Source organism: Botryllus schlosseri, chromosome 9 (genome assembly GCF_051294905.1).
Source record: "Botryllus schlosseri isolate E-star chromosome 9, Bs_hap1, whole genome shotgun sequence".
NCBI lineage: Eukaryota > Metazoa > Chordata > Ascidiacea > Stolidobranchia > Styelidae > Botryllus > Botryllus schlosseri.
Genome location: NC_137244.1, coordinates 4,191,934 through 4,216,013, shown reverse-complemented (window position 1 = coordinate 4,216,013; position 24,080 = coordinate 4,191,934). Strand labels below are relative to the sequence as shown.

At 39.1% G+C, this 24,080-nt stretch overlaps 1 protein-coding gene and 1 long non-coding RNA gene across 2 annotated transcripts in view; one reads left to right on the top strand and one right to left on the bottom strand.

Moving 5' to 3' along the window:
• LOC145445856 (ribonuclease inhibitor-like) overlaps positions 1 to 24,080 on the bottom strand; it is a 335,808-nt gene that overhangs the window by 64,782 nt on the left and 246,946 nt on the right. The gene's annotated exons all lie outside the window — the stretch shown is intronic.
• Positions 12,134 to 13,957, top strand: LOC145447320 (uncharacterized). The gene is made up of 2 exons (XR_013917529.1): positions 12,134 to 13,134; positions 13,460 to 13,957. It is a non-coding gene; the product is annotated as an uncharacterized LOC145447320 (long non-coding RNA).

Sequence of the window (24,080 nt, the reverse complement as noted above, 5' to 3'; positions counted from 1 at the left end):
CTATCATAAAGGGGGGGGGGCGTGTCTAAAAAAGTTCGAGAACCGCTGGTCCAACGGGAGAACTGGCACATTGAAAACTGAATGCAATGTATTTCACAATCATATATTTGAGGATTCACCAAACCAGTTATTTTCTTATCTGGGGTTCATGGTCCCCTTGAGATCGGTGGACTGGTTTCAAGGGGACCATGAAACACCGGTAAAAATGGTAGGTAATCGGCGAAAAAGTCGAGTAAAGAGATTCTGGATTTCTGGTCAATATGTTGCTTGATCAATCCGACAACTAAGATGTAGATCACTCCTTCCCAACCAGTGGATCACGAGGCATTTCTAAATGTTACAGTATTATATTCAATATGTCATTCGGGACTGCTTTTGGTTGTTATAGAATTCCAGTAATCTTTTTATTGTTTTGCAATCAATTTTATAGTGATAAGTGAATAAAATAAATTGGAATATTACCGATCTTACATGTGGCGTAGGTCGAAGATATGTGCACCGTTACATCTATTTCATGATTTTCAGCATATTACACTGTGCTGCGTTTGAAAATTAATTTTCAAAGGTCAAAGATGTTTTAACTGTTTTTCGATCAATGTTTTTCGCTGAACTCAAAAATGCAACCAGTTTTTCTCAATCAGGTCAAGTTTTATCTCCACGGCATATTCAATTATGCTAGCTTTTGGTCATTATTCTACAGCAGAGGTCTCAAACTCAAATGTGCTTTCGGGCCTGTTTTCCAGTTTTGACGACGCCGCGGGCCGCAGCATTTATAGGGGTATCCTATGCCTTTCCAAGTAGGCCTTTTTTGGCGGGAATGCATTGTCCTATTGAAAGTGAGCCGATCCAGCAGACTAACAATAAACACACATCGTCAAAATTTGATTTACTCTTGTATCAATTTGGGCCTGGCACGAAAAGAATCATCACATTTATAACTATTTGAAAAGAATTGTTGTACTCCTTGATATATATTAATTACAATATATAGACACCATATAGGCGGACAAATGTATGATGCCATCATAAAAGCTATCGGGTTATACTTTTGCAGCTACTATGAATATTTTGAATTTAACAGATTGATTGATTTTTTGGTTGGGCATTGTAATTCCAATCCAGGATTCGGGTATACTTCTGATAAGTAGGCTATTAATCTCATGGCCAAATATCTTCAAATATAGGAGCAGAAAAATATAAATATAATATAACTATTAACTATATTAATGAATGTATCCTGCTGATTGAAATGTCGGAACACCGAACGGCCCATTGTTGTTACATCATTCGAGCATACCACTACCGTACTCGGTACCTTTAAGTGGCCTTAATAACATGGTTGAGCGACCAAAGATGTAACTAACAGATTGCCAATGGTTGCCATAACCACTTGCTTGATTAGCGAAATACCAAGCTGCTACCTTCTGATCTATTACTGTTCCCCTGATACGCGATTAGTTCGTTATGCATCCATGGTTCTAACAAATTCACGGCATTCCGAGTCACTCCCAGTTCACTCGAGTCATTTTCTTTTTACCGTCGAGTTAGCCAGAGTCTGAGTAATTCTAAGAAAGGTCGCGTCCAAGTCCAACTCACAAATTTCAGTCACGAATCGTCTAAGGGTCAGGTTTTGCCATCATGAATTGGAACTGTGGCGAAATAGTGAATCTTCCACTGCATGGTAGCGTTTACAATTGATGTTATAGTCAAGTTTGATGAACAGTTTCAGGCTTTCGGAGCAATTTAAGAGAGAATTTTCACTTTATAACCTGAAAAGATATATGTGATATATTGTCAAATTAATAAAAATCTAAAATGTCGTCGCGGGCCGCACAAAATGCTCTGGCGGGCCGCATGCGGCCCGCGGGCCGCGTGTTTGAGACCTCTGTTCTACAGTCTCTACACAATGAAACAAATTTCTGTGGTAGTTTAATTGGTCATGCATGTTGTCAATTTTTGCAAGATGGTATTTTTATTTGTATTCAAGGTTTTGCAATGACAACCGTTTAAATACTACTGAAACATAATAACAACAACGTTGAAATAAAGGCTCTTACAACTAACCAAGAAATCATAATTTTGTTCAATGGCGCTCAACCTAACAGAAGAAGATATAAGTTAATATGTTGCAATATAGATACGTAAACACTTAACATCACAGATATGCGTTTTAAATGCAAAATCCTTACCAACATCAATGTGTGAAGTGTGAAATGAAAACGAAGTGTTCAAAATAGCTTAACAAAGAAAGCGTTGTGCGGATCCAGATGATATCAGAAACTGATACTGATATTTCGACGATAAATATAATAACAATACAAGATACAAATGATTTATGCTGACAGTAAATGTGGCTTCACATATTCTCTTCCATGTTTGGATATAACTGCGGATCTCTCTTTAAGCCACAACGGTTATCCGCAAACATGTTTACGTCCCTGTATTCCTGATACCTTTCTTCCATCTGGCTAAGTTCTTGGTGGAATCTCTCACCTTGTTGTTCGCTGTAATTACCACAGTTGACTGGAAAGTAATCATAAGTGAGAAGTCAGGAAGTGCATTTTCGCAGACATCAGGGCTTCAAGGGATTGAAATTCAAGCAGCTCTTTGACCTGTGCTTCGTAATTGGGGGTTCTGTGCTTTCCTGGGAATGATAAAATGACTACTCGTAAAGCTGCCCATGGTAATTTTCTACTGCACCCATATGTGCGCACTGCGTCTTTGATCAGTTCACAGATTTGTGGCCTATGCCCAAAGCTAATATTGACCCTGAAACTTCTTTACAGTATACTATAGGGCAGAGGTTCAAAAACTTTTCTAGACACACCCCTTTTTGATAGTGAAAAATTTCGCTCCCCATTCTCGTGACATTACGAAATATTAAAGAGAGAAATCAAATTGCTAGCAATCCCAACGGATAGTTTGATGGCATTAAAAGTTATGGCTATTGATGAGAGACTTCTAAAATATGAAATTCGGACAATAGACAATAGATAAACCAAGATCTGAAGGTATATCGCACGAAGCGCGAAAAAGAAATGTTTACAGCTGCTTCGTGTCCCCTTCATATGCTTTCGCGTTCCCCACTTTTAGAATCACTGCTATAGAGAATGGTATTCGTCACAATAGAAATATTTTCTAAACTTTCCATCAAAACATTATTTCTAAATCCCTTTTATGGCATCACAAATCTCAATCGCATAACGCTGAAAGCTGCAGTTTTCGAAAATTCAACTGCAATTTGCCCAAAATCTAGACCTGACTGAAGAAAACGGATAACAGTTTTGGATTCAGCACCAAAAAGTACACTAAGAATCGTTAATACTTCATTAACCGTAAAATTAACGCAGCTCAGTGTTATCGTAACAGTTCAATCGAGCCAATCAAGCCTAGACTCGATCTGATAATATCAAATATGCAGGCTAGACCTTCGCAATAGTAATATAAATTACATTTGTGTAACTATCTCTTTACTCGGTATTTTTTTCATTAGGTCGATCATATACCATTGTCGGTCGAAGAATAAAACTGACTTTAAAAGCGGTCGCGAACTAAAAAAAGGTTGGGAAGCACTGATCCAGCTGAAGCTCACATCAAAAAGTATAAGATTTTCGAATCTGTGCATGAAAGCCTGTAGCGACTTTCGATAGACCCATATTAGTCTTTAACGAGTGGCATGAACATGGATAAAATATACAATTACGTGCTATGTAGGCTATATGGTCAATTTGATCACATGGGTTTAGACTTTAGAGAGGATCGTATTTAGAGTAATCTGTACTTGTGCCGAAAGTGTACACCGTTGATAATGCAGCAGCAGTCGGGCATTTTGTTTCAAGGGATTTCGATCTCTATCATCGTTATCAATTATTTACATAATTCTATACATAAATCCGACGTCCATACCGTGACTGAACATTGCACTGTTATGGTAACGCTAACACTCAAACTTATCTTGGTTGAATGCAGACTGTATTTGCAGCCTCCAAGCAGCAACCGGTAATATAATATACCATGTATTAGTAACTTACTGGTGAAATTCCTGCTACGCGTCCTTGAGGACTCAAACACAATTTCATGGGTCACGGGTTACGACGCATGATACGCAAAAACCACAACGTATGTCTCAGATGTTGTTAAAGTAGTTTCTACCGAAGTACCACGAGGAAATTTCTAATCGACTACGTTTAGAAGTAGAGATCAGATATGTCATAGCGACTTCAAGTGGAAGTATAAAATGATAACTCCTAAATTACTAAAGTAAGTAGTTTCACGAAACAGATTTGGCCGGGTCGCAGACTTACAGCAGTTGTTCGGAGACGGATGCGTTCGAAATCGAAAGATACATTTTGACAAATAACACAAAATGACTAATATGGCGGTACTTTCGAAAATATATTCAGTTACTTTGATACAGGGGATATTTCGCTCGGTTATAATAACAACTACACTCATAAATGGGATGCAAACTTATTTCAAACCACTTTCTACTTTACAAAATGGTAAACTAAGTGGTTTTGCTTATAAAAATATCAGGAATACGCGGAGGTAGTCAAATAAGTACCTACTTGAGTATCTGAAAAAGTAGAAGTTCTGATCGCAAAAATCTAAATACCTTCTACGATTCATGCGTCCAATTCATTTTTACGGGTATTTGGGCATGTACTGTAAACCTGGAGGATATGGTTGGCTTATACAATCATGGTATGCAGCAAAACATTGTCAGGCTTGAAACCGCCAGAAATGCCATAATACATATATTCATATCCAGCAATAGAAAGAAACGCATCCAGTATTTCAGTGACAAACAACTGATTGTCATGGTGCAGTTTGAAAGTATTGTAGTCCTACCCAATATTGCGCGTTCCCGTCGAAATGTAATATGTTTCACTAAATCTTCTTGCAGCTACGGTATGTAGTCAGGCCATGAAATCGACCGATGCTTCGTATCGGAAATTGTTTTATGTTATATTAAGTTCTCTTTAATGACAGCCTAATGAAAAGTTTTGGGATAAACATATCTTTGTGTCAAACACTTTCCTTTTCTCCACGATCAGCATTCATTCAACAATCATCAAATCATAACAAGATCTTGTTACATAATGGAACTGCTGAACTAAAACACTAGAATGATAAATTGCTTCATACAATTTGCTGCAACTGTCTGTAATCCATGATAAAAAAAAAACACAAGGGTGCCGTGTAACACCCTTCCGACAATGAACAAATATTGCCATTCATGTTTGCTTAATGACTGCTACTTCAACTATCATCAAATGCAAACATGATATCATCCTGTTACGTAATGGGACTGATAAACTAAAACAATCGAGTGATAACTTGCTTCTCATAATTTACTGCAGCATGCTGTAATCCAGGATAAATTAAGTGTTGCCTAACTCCCATCCAGCAATGAACAAATATTGCCCCTAATGATTGTAGAATGGCTGCTACTCTCGTAATAAGTAAACGAATCTTAAAAGGCACTTCTACGACGTCAGCTGAAAATCGATATTTGCCCGGAGGTAGATAAGAGTAGCACTCACATTGCCACCCCAGATAGGTGTCTTTGCAACTCCAGCAGCCATATTTCTTCTGGGTATTGACAAATCTGGAACGACTTGGATTCGATTTTGTGTCGACGTGTCATTCAGAGAGGGGATGAAACCGCCATATACGCTAAAGTGAATTTACAGAGGTTTGACCAGTTTCTAGATGGTTGGTGCTTATTCTGCACGAACCAAAACCAAAGTCAGTCGAGCATTTATACCTTGGAAGATTAAAATTGTTATTGTACGAACATTCAGAATTCATGAATTGGTACTGGCTACCCTGAAAAAAAAGTTAATGTATAGTGAGAACTAATTCCCAAAACGTCGCAGAATCATTAAAATTTAGTACGGTGCTGTTTTGATGTAAACTAGCCCCATTAGGCACGGACAAAATAGAGTAGACCAGCATGATTGATTCAATTCCAAAGAGAGTATCAAGCTTAGAGTGACGTAGGGTACTCGAGTAACAATCATTTATGATATCATAAGAGTGAGAAAGAAGCTTGAATGTTGAAATATGAGCAAGGAATATCATGCACATGACATAGGGTTGCCATATTTTTGTGGCTCAAATTCCACCACGAGGAAGTGGGGAACAGAAAGAGACACTTAGTGACATTTCAATTGCACCAGGCTGTAAGGTGTTGCAGAGCAGATATACTATTGCAATGCTTATAGTTATAGGGATGGTGCGAACCTCTGAAAGATTATAGTTAGTGACAGCACTTTCATAATATATTCTCTGTGAACACAAACGTGCGCGTCAATGGCGCCACCTGACGCCGCAATGCCATGCTACGAAATGTTGGTGCAGCTCTAGGTATGTAAAATGTATCTATATCGTATTTCTAGAGCACACATTTCGGTTGCGCTTCTACTAATTTGCAAACATTGAACGCATATCAATGTTGTAGTGACTTTTGGGGGCTTGGCATGGCAGGAATCTGTCGTCGTGTCTTGGTCAAATCAAGTTCTGCAGCTATCTTTTAAAATAGGCAACCTCAGTGCAATGCATGGATCATTCAGCGTACCGGTGTCGGTAACTGTCCTGCACAAGAAAAACCTCTTATGAGTGAAGCATATGTTCCCAATCGACATCTTATAGCCTACCTCGCCATGTGTGGGCTGACGCGCTCCGTGTATTGCTTAGCTCACCTGAATTCTATAGAATTCTACAGCTACTCAACCCTTGCAGCGATTGTTTCGGTGGGTTATATATTTAATTCGTCGATCGCAGACGATATCGCAAGATGGTGAAATCAATTTAGGGGTAGGCGACCGCTGTCGATGTTTCTTCCACCATACACATGGATCTATTTGTAATCGCTGGACCAAATATATTATCACTGATATATTGGCCCCCATTCCCAAACTATGTGTTGCTTAGTAGAAAGTAATTGCTGTTTATGACTGGATAGACCAGAAAACATGCTGTCAATTGATGAGTATTGGTTTGGGCAAGATCTGAATGTTCGATTTTGAATCGAGTACAAGGCTTCGATTCGAGTATTCTAGTATCACTAATTGTGTCGCCACAACAGTATGAGGGATGTGGAAAGATGAAATAGGTGCCTTCCAGTGTTGGGATCAAGTCACTACCTCCGACTTACGAGTCATTTCGAGTCATTGCACATTTTGACTCGAGTCAAGTCAAGTCAATCGATTTTCAAAGGTGACTCGAGTCAAGTCAAGTCACTCGATTTTTGGAGGTGACTCGAGTCAAGTCGAGTCAAGTCAAGTCAAGTCACGAGTCAAGTCACAATTCAAGTCAAGTTGCCTTTTCGAGGTATGAGGCATGATTACGTCATTGCATTTTGCTAGCTGTCTAAAATACAGATTGAGTGGGTATTGATTTTGAACCAATGAACGAATATAGAGTTAAATATGCACGCAAGAAGGCGCTGTATCGCTCACATATACGTAGAACTGCTAAACTACGTAAGTAATTGCATAGCCTCCGTTTATATAGTTACCAGCCTAAATAGAAAATAGAGAAACGAATTGATAAGATGCAATACAATAACCATTCACAAATTGATATGATACAATTCAAGCCTGCGCCAACGATTGAGGAATATATAAACTGTATTCGAATTCAATTTCAATAAAACAAAGAGGTTGGGTTAAGGTAAGAACAGAAATATACATTTTGCTATGAAATTACTATACTTTACTAGTTTACGACAAAGTAAGATTCGATCACTTCGTTTCCGGTAAATTTATTTGTGAGAGAGCAGGAGGCTCAGTAAAACGGACGATCACTGAATGATTGGTCGCTCTCACGGGTTACACCAGCGTTTCGCGAACAATCCGAACATATGGAAGATTTTTATCGACAACAATTACTTGTTGACTTGAAATTGACTCGTGAATTTTGCTTCGAGTCACGAGTCAATCCACATTTCTGATGTGCCAAGTCAAGTCAAGTCAAGTCAAGTCATTTTAGCAAAGTGACTCGAGTCAAGTCAAGTCATACGAAAAAGGTGACTCGAGTCTGACTCGAGTCAAGTCATGACTCGAGTCATCCCAACACTGCCTTCTACCAGATATAATATAACGTCAGTTCCACATCACATTAAATATTGTCTCGAGCTTCTTGGAAGTACAGAACTTCAATATGCAAGTGGATAGTATTATCATTAACCTTGACGACTGTTGACCGAAAATCATCGGGTTCATTTCAATATGAATATACTGCTCCATTAAAGATTTTTTATTTTTTTCGCCCATGCCTGTTTCATTGCACTTCGTGACAATGATGTGGGTTGATCACGACGTCATAGATATGTCATCCATTAACCTGCATATGCTTGCAATACATGTTTCGTATGCTGCGATACAGCCAATCAACGTCTATACAACCTTCCACGGTGGAAAATTGCATCGAAACTACGATTCTCGTTGATAACTTTACGCGCAGTTGAAATCGGCTTAGTTGGCTGCTGATAATTCTTTTTACCTTTCATAACAAATATTGTATAATCTCATAGCCACTACAAATAATCATTTCTCACTCGGGCACTGGAATCACTGTTCTGTCCGACCTATCCATGGGCTTTGAAACGAGTGGTGGCATGGTGACCCTTTCAGGTATAGGCTCCGATCTCATGGTGCCATTGTGTCTTATGGGTGCGGCGACATGGTTACCTTTTCGGGTATAGGCTGCGGAGGCATGGTGCCGTGAAAACTCGTGGTAGTGAGTCGTACCAATGATATATATACAATGATTGTAAACTGCCACGCCCCTTAACGCTATGAGATAGGTTCCCGGCGAATCCAGTCCGTCGCAGTATATGCTTGAGCAGAGGTACGGGATTGCGTATGTCGATTGTCGACTGTGGTGGAGTGCTGCAATCGACCTTGCTGGCGTACTAATTCACTGATTTTCCCCAATCGGTTTAGTTTTGTTGGTTTCCTGAGCATAGTGAGGCAGTGCTACGTACTAGGATGTAATAAAACTTTTAACAATGCACATTTATCAAAGTACCGACTAGCTGCGAGGCATTTTAGCATCGGTTGCAACCATGCATGTACGCAATGATATATATACAATGATTGGAAACTCCAGTGAGCTCTGCGTTTGAGCGCGTCGCGAGTCATGTTTCACTACAGGTATGGAATCGATGTAAACCAGGGGTCGCCAACTCAAAAGGGGTCGCGGGCCACTTTTCAAAATTCCCAGAAGCCGCGGGCCGCATGACTTCAATATCGAGATTAACATAGCCAACGCAGCTTATCAATCACGTGTGATAACTCTACGTAAGTACAATACTGTGCTCTCTTACATGGGCGATGGGCATAGTCACCACAAAATGAATAATATTTGATTCAACAAACACAAATACAAAAAAATCATGCGCATCAATTTCATTATATTTTGAACTATGAGCTGCGCACGATACATGACAACACTCTGTAGCAACCAAAACAGGGGTGACCAACCTTTTTGCTATTAATGGCCGCATTTCGATTACTCATGTAGCCCGCGGCGGCATTCCGGTGCATGGTGGTAATAAACAAGCTGGGGCCAAATATCTACGTTAAACTCACCATGTCCATTGCTGGTACACTCCGGACAAATCTATTTACTCATATCGACTTGCTATGGGCACCGAGATCGTGAATATAGTCATGTTGTGAAGATGAGCAACAGGGATTCGAATAGTTTAGTCGCGCGAAGCGCGAAAATTTTTTCGTGTTCATGAGTGGATTTCGTCATTGTATTATTAGTATTGTTTCACACATTACTATCGAAATTCATCTTTTCTCGGCCCTTGTGATCAGATTCACCGGTATAGTTTATGCAGAGGGTGTCTTCAAAAACTTAGAGAAGTTATTATTGCTGTGGTGCATCTTTGGGTCGGCCAATTCTCATTATAGTCTCCTATGTTGCATGCAGTTATTTCTTGACCTCCCATTAGAATTGTCGTTATAGTGGAAATATATTGGATTCGCCCAAACGCAGAGCTATCAGAAAAAATATAAATTCGGGATGAGAAGAACACGATTAAAAATTGGTATTTCTTTATTGGGCACATGATTTTTCTCTGCTGTTCGCATCTGTACTGTGGGACTCAGATTACAATGGAAACTGCTATATTATTATCAAAAATCAACTAGCATTGACGCGCGCGCAGCGCGAAGAAAATTTCAAGAATAATTCAAACCTCTCATTAATTAGGGAGTCAATTCGTAAATTCAGTGTGCATAATATTGACAGCCGCCAACACATCCTAATTGAATTGAGTGTCGACGCCCGCATAATTTTTCTTCTACTGCCGCAGATGGGCCGCCCCAGGATTAAAGAATCGATATTGGGGTTAGTTATAGACATGGTAGCCTATTTGCTGGAAAACTATATCTACTCGTAAATAGGGCTGGGCATAATGATTCGAGTACTCGAATCTGAATCGAGTATTAATTTGGATGATTCGAGTCGAGTAGTATAACACAATTTTTTCGAGTACTGAAATTATACGCTCCTCGCAACTGAAAGTTAATTTACTAACACGAATGATAGTTTTGACACTATTTTCCACTGAGGAAGCCTGAAACCTTGATTGGCCGAGTCGCAGAATACGAAACATAGCACAAAGCTACGAACGTTACTGGAAATAACACATTTCCGAAGTCATGATCACCCCGCAACATTGTCCAGAAGTGCAATGAAATCGTTATGATTGGAAAAATACCGAAGTATCTTTAATGTGATGGATAACATGCGTTATGTTCTTTGTAGTGGCATAAAAGGTACATATTTGAACTTTCACATAGTACATGTTGTTGTGACGTCATAATGAGTGATACTCGACTACTCGACTCGACTCGAAGCATAATACGTGATTCAGAATCGAATCACTCAGGTACTCGATTTTGCCCAGCCCTACTCGTAAAGCATGGTCTCTTGTAGAGGCCGAAGTCGTTTATCAAACCTCCCGGTATTGGCAGTGGTTAGCCATTGCACGCCAAGGCAATATGCGTATTCATATCAGCAAATTATTCCTCCATAGAATGATATTACCATGCCGAACCGAAGGAATAGTGATATTGGGCACAGTATAATGGCTTACTTTGAACAACAACAACAATATGTTTAAACTGAAATCAATTTCGGTATTTCGAAATGGTTCGCTGAGCGTTCTTCCAAAATTTATCCAAATCGGGCCGCGGGCCGCAAAACATGACCTCGCGGGCCGCGTGTTGGTGACCCCTGATGTAAACAAACGGTTCGCCAGCAATCTTTCTTCAGGAACTGACGTTAACGTAGTGAAAAGTTTTTTATCGAGACCTCTTTTGCACGTGAAATGTGTGCATACTGTACAGGTTTTGGCCAATACCAGTAGCATGGCTTAATATTCAGACGAAACTGATGTACCAGTGTACCTACGTGATGAACATCGTGATCGGAGGTGGTCTCGCAGTATCAAATAAAGGTGGATACTTCATAGTACGAGCTAGAGTTGGGATCAGGTTACTATCTTCAAGTCATTGCAAATTTTTAATCAAGTCACGAAGTCATTTCTAAATTTTTCAAGTCAATTCAGGCAGGTTCTAAAACTGACTCTGAAGTTAGGCCTTCTGAAGTTGTGAAAGTATAGGCAAAACCTACTTGAGGATATCGCAAAAAGCATCACGTTTTTGAAGTAATAATAGTCATTATTCCTTTGTTACGGAGATTCATCTTGCGATCCGAATGCTCATATATACAATTGAATAAAAATAAAAATATTTTTGTTTGATACTTATCAGGAGTAATCGTCAGCAGCTTGTAGATACAGTATACAATTGACTAACAGATGTATACAAAGTAAAGTCTAACTCATTTCATCATACTACTCGAGTACTTTTCAGACCGTTCATTTTCTGCTTCAATATCCAATTGACTAAGAAACGTCAGCAAAACCTGGTCTTAACCTACTTGATCAAACTACGGTACTTCATGAGTACATTTTACCATGATATGAAGGTATATCTTATAAGTGTATGTGTGCGCAAGAGCGACCCACAATAGTTAGAAAGTTCCTGCCACTGTCCATGTCAGGTTTGATAGACTTGTGCAAAGCCAATGATCTATAAATGATTGTTCACAGTATATACTTTGTATGGTCATTAAATTGTAATGTTATCCATGTCCAGTCCAGTTTGTCAACTCTTACAATCATAGTTGACTTGCAAGATGGTGACTTCGAAGAATGGGACGGAATAGAGACTATCCAAGAATCCCCTTCACTCAACAAATCTCCGAACTTACACATCACCATCTATTCCCCCAACGGTCGAGGTGATCATGTAAGAAGTTGATCGAATCCGAGCATCATAACAATGTGTCATCGCATGGGTATTACAGGAGCAGGGTTTTGAACAGCTTAAATACCTCACCTCTTCATGGACTCCTAAATGCTCTGATACTAGTCATGTCTAAATTTCAATGAGGATACCAACACCATAATATCATTGAGAATCTTATACAGGGTATGGATATTTCATTTACTATAACACTTGAAAACTGCATAAACAACTTTTGTTATGTCAGACTTTTTGTCATCTAAATTCAGAATAACAAGAACCAAAATCCTAGTCAACGGAAAGCATTTAAGTCAAGTGAATATGTAGCAAAAGGGGATTTTCATGTTTATGCAAATTACAATATCAGGTATACCTATGTTCAGACCATTCGATAAATGTACTGTCTGCATCTATTTTTGTTGTAATTTATGAAACTGTGCTGTGCTATTATGAACAATCGAATAACTGTGCTTAGTAGTTGATAACGTCAATGTTTCTTGTCACGTAACAAAATTATATATTCTCAAATGTTATTTTTTCGAGCTTTCTTATCCTCTCTTAATGACAATAACAGGACAGCAGTTGGATGGTAGAGCAGCGATCTCACATGACGTTGAACATCGGGGGGCATTCAAGCATCAAGTACCATGGCATTTGAACACTAGTATGTTTCAAGCCTCTTTAGAAATCAATTATTCTTTGAAAATTACCATATCGCAGGTGCGGCCAGATTTCCTGATCAGGATAAAAATGATTCCAATAACGGATCAAGACTCAATCTCTTGGTGATAATGAGGTAGCCTGCTCGATGGATTGGCAAAAATGTCCGTATCAAATTCATCATTGTTGTTGTTTTCTTGTCTCTTTGATAAGCTTCCCTGCTCACGAATTTCGTTGCTGTTTCTGCGGCATAAGAATATCTCCAGTTTTGCAGTAGCGGCATATCTTTTTCCAGCTAGTACAAGTGAAGCAATATTATCTGGAATGCAATATGGCTTTAAATGGCAGTTGTAGCTGAACTTGGTTGTCATATTCACAAGGCACACGAAATTGTCCACAGGTTGCATTGTAGTGTCCATCTCTTCACCTCTCATACTCGAATAATATGCATAGTCTTTCAGCAAGACTATTTTTCTCTGCATCAATCGATCCAATGAGTATCAATCCAATCCGGCACCATTCGTCAAAGTATTATTCATTTTGACTACAATCTTTGGAAATATCTCAATGTCTGAAGCAAAGTGGAACATGACATGGTTGCTTCTCATGGACGGCCTGGCGTGCCGAAATCCCATAAGATAATGATTTGCACTTTCATTAAGATCCCTGAATCCTTGTCAATTTCCTCGCGGCTGTGGATTGCTTTGCGGCTGTTTCAATACACGAACAATCTTTTCTTGTAAGTTAGAATGGACTATAATTTATAAAAAAAAATGTTAACGATCCTGTAAAAAATTTATGCATTAGACATTTACAGAATGGGAATTTGTTATGTCACAGTTTTACCAGTCAACTACAATTGAAATCAAGTTATTTATTCAATCCGTCAAGTATTTTCCGTACTGCCGCATATGCAATATATATGAGCAATATGCATATTCAAGAGAGAGATTTTGCATTGGATGATTGTGGAGTTACATTGCTGGAAACATAATCTGGGTATTTGAGGCAGCAGCACATACAATGCAAGTTGATGCTCATGCTCAGGTCATAAAGCGTGATGCAAATGGCGAAAAGTTATGAAGGTTAGACATAAAAAACCATAGACGTACACACTATACAATGACGAAGGTTACACAATCATTTCCTAACCTTTCAATGAATAAGACACCATAGAATGTCGCTCGCAAATGCATAAATCATCTATTTTGTACAATCCTTCCAGCTATCAATCTTAACGAGTACTCCATGTTAATTTTCAAGGTTTACAGGCAATTCATGGGGAACACTTCACAACGGGTAGTTCATATCAAAGAAGTGCCAAAACGTTTACCAGGTATATTTTGAATAAATGGGCATTGGTAGATGCTTTCGGACACCCCGATGTGAAAGATTCAACTATTGAGAGTAGTACGACATAACACGCCAGGTCGATGTGCACAATACCAACTATGGAGTGATTATCCTCAATGTCATTCTAGTGCATTGTTTTGCCGATGGAATATTGTTTGGAACAATGCCGATTCTCATCATTGATGTGGAATGTGGATTGAACGGCCTGACCCAGTAAAAAGTTATATCTGTTAGCATTTTACCAATCAGTACAATGTTAGTTTCCGGTTAGTTTCGATTTTATATTATATTATGAAGGTTCAATCGCTATACTGATACTATGGTTGCCAGTGAACTCGGCCCTACAATATTACAACATATACTATATAAAACAACTTAGTTGCTCACACAATTATCGTAATCAACCCTTCTCTTTTAAAAAATCAGGTGACATAAATGCTGCCAGAATATTTTAAAATCCTCTTTTAACAATCCTTCTAGGTCAGAGGTCTCAAACTCAAATGTGCTCGCGGGCCATTTTTCCAGTTTTGACGACGCCGTGGGCCGCAGTGTCTATAGGGGTATTCTATGTCTTTCTATGTAGGCCTTATTTGGCGGAAGTGAATTGTCCTATTGAAAGTGAGCCGATCCAGCAGACTGACAGTAAACACACATCGTCAAAATTTGATTTACTCTTGTATCAATTTAGGCCTGGCACGAAAAGAATCATCGCATTTATAACAGTGTTGGGATCAAGTCACTACCTTCGAGTCACGAGTCATTCCGAGTCATTGCACATTATGACTCGAGTCAAGTCAAGTCACTCGATTTTTGGAAGTGACTCGAGTCAAGTCAAGTCAAGTCACGAGTCAAGTCACAATTCAAGTCAAATTGCATTGCATTGCATTGCATTTTGCTAGCTGTCTGAAATACATATTGAGTGGTCATTGATTCTGAACCGCTAAACGAATATAGAGTTGAATAAACACGCAAGAAGGCGCTGTATCGCTCACATATATGTAGAACTGATAAACTACGTAAGTAATTACATAGCCTCAGTTGATAGTTACCAGCCAAATAGAGAATTGATTGAGAACGAATTGATAAGACGCAATACATTACCCGTGATACAATTCGAGCCTGCGCCAATGGTTGGGGACTATATAAAATATATTCGAATTCAATTTCAATAATACAAGAGGTTTGGTTAAGGTGAGAACATAAATAGACATTTTTTCATTCAATTACTTTACTACTAGTTTACGACAACGTAAGCCATACATAAGTTTCGATGCCTTCGTTTGCGATCAATTTATTTGTGAGAGAACAATTGAGGCTCAGTAAAACGCACGATCCATTGAATGTGGTGCCCCTCTCATGGGATACACCAGCGTTTCGCGAAAATCCAAACATATTACAGAAACAGATTTTTATCGACACCGATTACTTGATGACTTGAAATTGACTCGTGAATTTTGCTCCGGGTCACGAGTCAATCCACATTTCTGATACTCCGAGTCAAATCAGGTCAAGTCATTTTAGCAAAGTGACTCGAGTAAAGTCAAGTCATACGAAAAAGGTGACTCGAGTCAAGTCATGACTCGAGTCATCCCAACACTGCAAACTAGTAGAAGTAACGATTTCTAAAAAAGTACAAAAGCATATATTTCCAGGCATAGTTTTGTCAAAAAACTGAATACTATTAAGTAGACATGACAATAGTATATATATACACTCATAAGCAATTCAGTAAGTAGTGCAAGTAGGCAAAACCTACTTCAGTACACCGAAAGAGTGGAAGTATTTTTTTACGGTTCACCTATGTTGCTGATTCAGCGCATTGATTGATGTCCTGGTTTGATTGCATTTGGTATTGATTATTATCCAATACTGATATGAAATATTCCTAATTTTATTCCACAGTCAGGTTACGGATATCACAGTGCGATGAATGGGAAGGTTGCAGTGTTGGGATCAAGTCACTACCTTCGAGTCACGAGTCATCTCGAGTCATTGCAGATTTTGACTCGAGTCAAGTCGAGTCAATCGATTTTCAAAGGTGACTCGAGTCAAGTCAAGTCACTCGTTTTTTGGAGGTGACTCGAGTCAAGTCGAGTGAAGTCAAGTCAAGTCACGAGTCAAGTCACAATTCAAGTCAAATTGAATTTTCGATGTATGAATGATGATTCAAAGTCATTACATTTTGCTAGACAGATTAATTGATCATTTATCTTGAATCAAATAACGAATATCTAGTTAAATATTCATGCAAAAAGAGGTTGTATCCCCCACGCACACGTAGAACTGCCAATAAAATACGTTAATATCTGCGTACAGCTACATGGTACAGTCAGTTATTATCAGCCAAAATGTAGGACCTAATACGAAGCTTCGAGAAGTTGAAACAAATTGATATGGTACAATAACCTACAACACCCATTTACACATCCGTGAGAATATAAACGCACAAACTATATTTGTTCGATTTAAACAATGGAGGATCACTGTAACGTAGAATCATGAATGACTGGTTGCTCTCACAAGTAACACCTGCGTACCTCGAACAGTCCGAACATACACAAGATACATTCGACACCGTTTACTTGATGACTTGAAATTGACTCGTAAATTTTGGTCCGAGTCACGAGTTAATGCACATTTTTGAAGCTCCGAGTCAAGTCAAGTCAAGTCATTTTTCCAAAGTGATTCGAGTCAAGTCAAGTCATATGAAAAGTTTACTCGAGTCTGACTCGAGTCATCCCAACACTGATTTATAACTACTTGAATAGAATTGTTATTGTACTCGATATATATTAATTATAAGATATAGACACCATATGTGCGGACAAATGGATGATGCCATCATAAAGCTATCGGGTTATAATTATTCAGCTACTAGATATGAATATTTTGAATTTAACAGATTTATTATAGAGACTGATCTGATATCAAAACATTTTTAGGGTGAGCATTGTAATTCCAATCCAGGATTCGGTATGCAGACTTGGACAACTAGATAATTCTAGTTGTATAATTTCACTAAATTAGAGCGAAATGCCGGTAATCTAATTCTAATCTAATTTGGTAAAGCTAAAAATTTTCTAGTTGTCCAAGTCTGTCGGTATGCTTCTGATAAGTAGGCTATTAACCTCAAGGCCACCAAGGATGTAACTAACAGATTGCCAATGGTTGTCATAACTACTTGCTTAGTTAGCGAAATACCAAGCTGCGACTTTCTGATGTATTACTATTTCCCTGATACGCGTTTAGTTTAATTCACGATATTCCGAGTCACTCCGAGTCCACTCGGGTCATTTTCATTTTGCCGTCGAGTTAGCTCGAGTCTGAGTTATTCTAAGAAAGGTCGCGTCCAAGTCCAACTCACAAATATCAGACACGAATCGTGTAAGGGTCATGTTTTGTCATCATGATGTGGATATGTGGCGAAATACTGAATCGTCCACTTCATGGTAGCATTTGCAATTGATGTGATAGTGAAGTTTGATGAATAGGTTCAGGCTTTCGGAGCAATTTAAGAGGGAATTTTCACTTAATAACCCGAAAAGATATATGTGACAGTTATATATTGTCAAATTAATAAAAATCAAAAATGTCGTCGCGGGCCGCACAAATTGCCGGGCCGGGCCGCATGCGGCCCGCGGGCCGCGTGTTTGAGACCTCTGTTCTAGGTTCTGCACATCTATATTGACGCTCACCCACAGTATCTATTAATTTTTTTGGCTGTGTCGTACATGCATGCTTGAAACCGATGCTAAGATGCCTCACAGCTAGTCGGTACTTTGATAAATGTGCATTGTTAAAAGTTATATTAGATCCTAGTATGCAGCACTGCCTCACTATGCTCAAGAATCCAACAAAAACTAAACCAATTCGGGAAAATCAGTGAATTATGACGCCAGAAAGGTCGATTGCAGCACTCCCCCACAGTCGACATACGCAATTCCGTACCTCTACTCAAGAATATCCCGCGACGGACTGATTTCGCCGGGAATCTATCTTATAGCGTTAAGGGGCGTGGCAGTTTCCAATCATTGTATATATATCATTGATGTACGACACAGCCTCAAAAGTAACATATACTGTGGGTGAGCGTCAATATAGATGTGCAGAACCTAGAAGGATTGTTAAAAGAGGATTTGAAAATTTTCTGGCAGCATTTACGTCATCTGATTTTTTAAAAGAGAAGGGTTGATTACGATATTTGTGTGAGCAACTAAGTTGTTTTAAATAGTAGCCTATATATTGTAATATTGTGGGGCCGAATTCACCAAGGACCGAATTCACTGGCAACCATAGTATCAATATAGTGATTGTACCTTCATAATATAAAAGCGGAACTAACCGAAAACTATCATTGTACTGATTGCTTAAATATTTAACTTTCTACCGGGTCAGGCCGTTAAATCCACATCAATGTTGAGAATCGTCATTGTTCCAAACAATATTCAATCGGCAAAACATAATGCACTAGAATGACGCGGAGGATAATCACTCCATAGTTGGTATTGTTCACATCGACCTGGTGTGATCTGTCGTACTCCTCTCAAAGCTCAATAATTGAATCTTTCACACCGGGGTCTCCGAAAACGTCTACCAATGCCCATTTATTCAAAATATACCTTGTAAACGTTTTGTCATGCACTTCTTCGATATAAACTACACGTTGTGAAGTGTTCCCCATGAATTGCCTGTAAACCTTGAAAATTAACAAGGAGTACTCGTTAAGATTGATAGCTGGAAGGATTGTACAAAATATATAATTTATGCATTCTATGGCGTCTTATTCATTGAAAGGTTAGGAAATGATTTTGTAACCTTCATCATTGTATAGTGTGTACGTCTACGATATTTTATGTATAACATTCATAACTTTTCGCTATTTGCATCACGCTTTATGACCTGAGCATGAGCATCAACTTGCATTTGTATGAACTGCTGCCTCAAATACCCAGGTTATTTTTCCAGCAATGTAACTCCACAATCCTCCAATGCAAAATCTCTCTCTTGAATATGCTCATTGCTCAAATATATTGCATATGCGGTAATACGGAAAATACTTGACGGCTTGAATATTTACCTTTGTACCAATTGTAGTTGACTGTCAAAACTGTGACATAACAAATTCCCATTCTGTAAATGTCCAATGCATAATTTTTTACAGTGCCGTTATTGACCAATTTAAAAATTGTAGTCCATTCTAACTTTCAAGAATAGATTGTTCGTGTATTGAAACAGCCGCAAAGCAACCCACAACCGTGAGGAAATTGAAAAGAATTTAGGGATCTTAATAAAAGTACAACTCATTATCTTATGGGACTCTGGCAGATTTGCAGACATTTAGATATTTCCAAAGATTGTAGTCAAAATGAATAATACTTCGATGATTGGTGCCGGATTGGATTGATACTCATTGGATCGATTGATGAAGAGAAAAATAGTCTTGCTGAAAGACTATGCATATTATTCGAGTGCGAGAGGTGAGGAGATGGACACTAGCCTACAATGCAATCTGCGGATAATTTTGTGTGCCTTGTGAATACGACAACCAAGTTCAGCTACAACTGCCATTTTAAGCCATATTGCATTACAGATAATATTGCTTCACTTGTACTAGCTGGAGTAAGATATGCTTCTACTGCAAAACTGGAGATATTCTTATGCCGCAGAAACAGCAACGAAATTCGTGAGCAGGAAATCTTATCAAGGAGACAAGAACACAACCACAATGATAAAATTGATAGGATATTTTTGCCAATCCATCGAGCAGACTACCTCATTATGACCTAGAGATTGAGTCTTGATGCGTTATTGGAATCATTTTCAGCCTGATCAGCAAATCTGGCCTTACCTGCGATATGGTAATTTTTAAAGAATAATTGATTTCTAAAGGGGCTGGAAACATATAGTGTTCAAATGCCATGGTACTTGATGCTTCAATGCCCTCCGATGCTCAACGTCGATGCTCTACCATCCAACTGCAGTACGGTACCGTTATTGTCATTAAGAGAGATGTAGAAAGCTCGAAAAAATAACATTTGCGAATATATATTTTTGTTACGCGACAAGAAACATTGACTTTATCAACCATTAAGCACGTTATTCGATTGTTCATAGTAGCACAGCACAGGATCATAAATTACAACAAAAATAGATGCACACAGTACATTTATCGAATGGCTTAGGTAGGCTATATCTGAGATTGTAATTTGCATGAACATGAAAATCCCTTTTTGCTACATATTGACTTGACTTAAATGCTTTCCGTTGACTAGGATTTTGGTTTTTGTTATTCTGAATTTCGATGACAACAAGTCTGACATAATAACAAAGTTGTTTCTGCAGTTTTTAAGTGTTATAGTAAATGAAATATCTATACCCTGTATAAAATTCTCAATGATATTATGGTGTTGGCATCCTCATTGAAATTTAGTCCCGACAAGTATCAGCGCATTTAGGATTCCATGAAGAGGTGAGGTATTTAAGCTGTTCAAAACCCTGCTCCTGTAATACCCATCCGATGACACATTGTTATGACGCTCGGATTTGATCAACTTCTTCCATGATCACCTCGACTGTTGAAGGAATAGATGATGATGTGTAAGTCCGGAAATTTGTTGAGTGAAGGGGATTGATGGACAATCTCTATTCCGTCCCATTCTTCGATGTCACCATCTTGCAACCAGGGCTTTGGAGCAGCCGTAAATTTAAAGTGCTCCGGCTCCGGCTCCGGAGCTCTCTTCTATCATACATTAGCTCCGGCTCCAGCTCCGGAGCCGCATTATTACCACTGCTCCGGCTCCAGCTCCGGCTCCGGCTCTGAAATTATCGAATTGGCCCATCTATATCAGGGGTGGCCAACCCGCGGGCCAAATGTGGCCAACGAGAGGTTTTGCGTGGCCCGCGAGGTAATTTCCTATTATATTATCGAAAAGAATTGCTCAGATTGTGAACTTGCAATGCCAACCAAAAACTACAATTCTGGCTGCGACACTTTGGATATTGATGACTAAAATATCAGTTCCGACGCATTGCCAGATCCAGGGTCCAGTCACATTTTCAGTAAATCGTCGTACATTACAATAAGCTAAAATAGTAGCGACATTTTTCTTCACGCCTCGCGTGTTTAACTGTCACACGATTTCTTGCTTGGTAGCCTACCTCCTACTGACAATGAATAAACGCCCAATTTACCGATTGAGTCTAACTGTATTCGCAATTACGCGAGAAAGTCTTTTCGCGTTTGCGCTCGCATAAAGATCGTCGACAGTGAAATGTAGGTACAACATTATTGTCGCATATTAACGGAGACCTTCGATATCGATGTGGCCAGACGCCGAATAGTCGTGTCCTTGCAAACTGAGCCTAGCGGGCGGTATACAATAGACCCACAATACTCAAGTAATAATATTATTGATCTAGTTTATTTATAAACTTAGAAAATTTTATCCGCTTGGCGCGGCTATAGTGGACCGCACACTCGTTCTTCAATTGCATGTCCCCCTTTAGCCGAAAAGGTTGGCCATTCCTGGTCTATATAGATTACTAATCTACCCATAGGTTAGTTATCTATAGTAATCTATAGTCTGTCAGCCGTCAGTAACATCTGATGTAGCAACGAAGACATATAGGTGCCGCCGTGCCAGCTTGTGTACTTGTCAATTGTCGACAACATCATAGTTGCACTAGAACGCACTTTACTCTATCTATGCCATTGCTGTGCACAGCATTAAAATTCAGGCCTGCTGTTCAATTATGATAAATCAGTAGATGTGGTTGTTGCATATATATATATAATGGCATCTTATGAAATAGGTCGGAGCCGGAGCTACTACTCAAATATCGGGCTCCAGCTCCGGCTCCGGCTCCGGCTGAATTTTATGTAGAGCTCCGGCTCCGGCTCCAGCTCCGGTGAAAATGCACGGCTCCGGGGCTCCGGCTCCGGGCTCCGGCTCCGGCTCCAAAGCCCTGCTTGCAACCCAACTATGATTGTAAGAGTTGACATACTGCACATGGACAACATTACAATTAAATGACTATGCAAAGTATATGCCGTGAACAATCATTTATATATTATTGGCTGTGCGCAAGTCTATCAAACCTGAATTGGACAATGGCAGGAACTTTCTATGTATTGTGGGTTGCTCTTGCGCACACATACACTTATAAGATATACCATCATTTCATGGTAAATTGTACTCATGAAGTAGTTTGAAAAGGTAGGTTAAGACCAGATTTTGCAGACGTTTGTTAGTAAATTGGATATTGAAACCTACTTGTTGAAGCAGAAAATGAACAGTCTGAAAAGTAATCGAGTAGTATGAAGAAATGAGTTAGGCTAGACTTTGTATACATCTGTTAGTCAATTGTATACTGTATCTAAAAGCTGCTGACGATTACTCCTGATATGTATCAAACGAAAATATTCCAAATTATTCAATTGTATATAGAAGCATTTGTGTCACAAGATGAATCTCTGTAACAAAGGAATAATGACCAGTACTAGGTTTTGCCCACTTTCACAACTTCAGAAGGCCTGATTTCAAAGTCAGTTTTAAAACTTGCTTGAATTGACTTGAAAAATTTAGAAATGACTTCGTGACTTGATTAAAAATTTGCAATGACTTGAAGATAGTGACCTGATCCCAACTCTACCTCGTACTATGAAGCAGGGCATGGTATGGTATGGTATGGAACGAGAATTTTCCATACTCCATACTTGCCTTACTCTCTCCATGCCACACTTACAATTTTCCATACCATACCAACATTGCTCCATACCATACTTGATACATATTCCATACTTTCAAATACTTCAATATCATAAGTATAGTACCTTTTATAGCACCTATGTTATTGATATTTCGGATGCCATTATTGCCTAAACTAGTGATTCTAATGTGAATCTAATTCCTGGTAATAGTTTTACAGAGTCTGTTTTGGTGAGGTTTAGTTCACGGTGCTGAGGTGCCGAGTACGTCTACTCCACAGCTCCCGCGAGCAAAATGAGATAATCAGCAGATTGTTGTCTAGGACTGTCCATAAAAGTGACTGGCAACATAGTGCCCGCGGGCCGGATGCGGCCCGCAACAAGAGTTTTTCCGGCCCGCGGACACTTTCCTGTCTTACATAATAATGTGGCCCGCGGCCCCAGTCTGCCGAGATTCCCCCTGCTTGCCTAAACGTCAAATTTTAGTGACAGTATGTTGTTATATAGGTGTGCGCACTGTGCAGTGTGCGAGCATGGAGCTTACGCGTAAGTTCGCCGAAGCGACAAGACTTGCATTATCGGCATTTACGATGTGCTCAACCCTACTTAATGGATTCTTGGTAAATTTTGGGTACCGGGCTTATCAAACGCTTTGACATCTTAATTAGGAATTGCACCGTGAGTTAGTTGATCAGAGAGAAACAGACACGGCGGCGCCTGTATGACAATGCTATTCTCAAATCCACATTGTATTGTCATTATCGACGAGAAATGGCTTTGAAGTGAAATTGCTGTCGATAAAATACATTCATTAAATACGATTTATTCCTTGTATACATGGCGAATAATTCATCCATTCAGCAATCTGGCCCGCCAAGTGCCTAATTTTCCTATTTTCGGCCCGCCGACTGGAGAAGTTGCTTGCCCCTTTTCCATAAGAATATCATCGCATTTCCGGTACATTGGCATGAGACACATGCAAAGTTTGAAGTAAATACTCGCAAAATAATTTATAATACAGG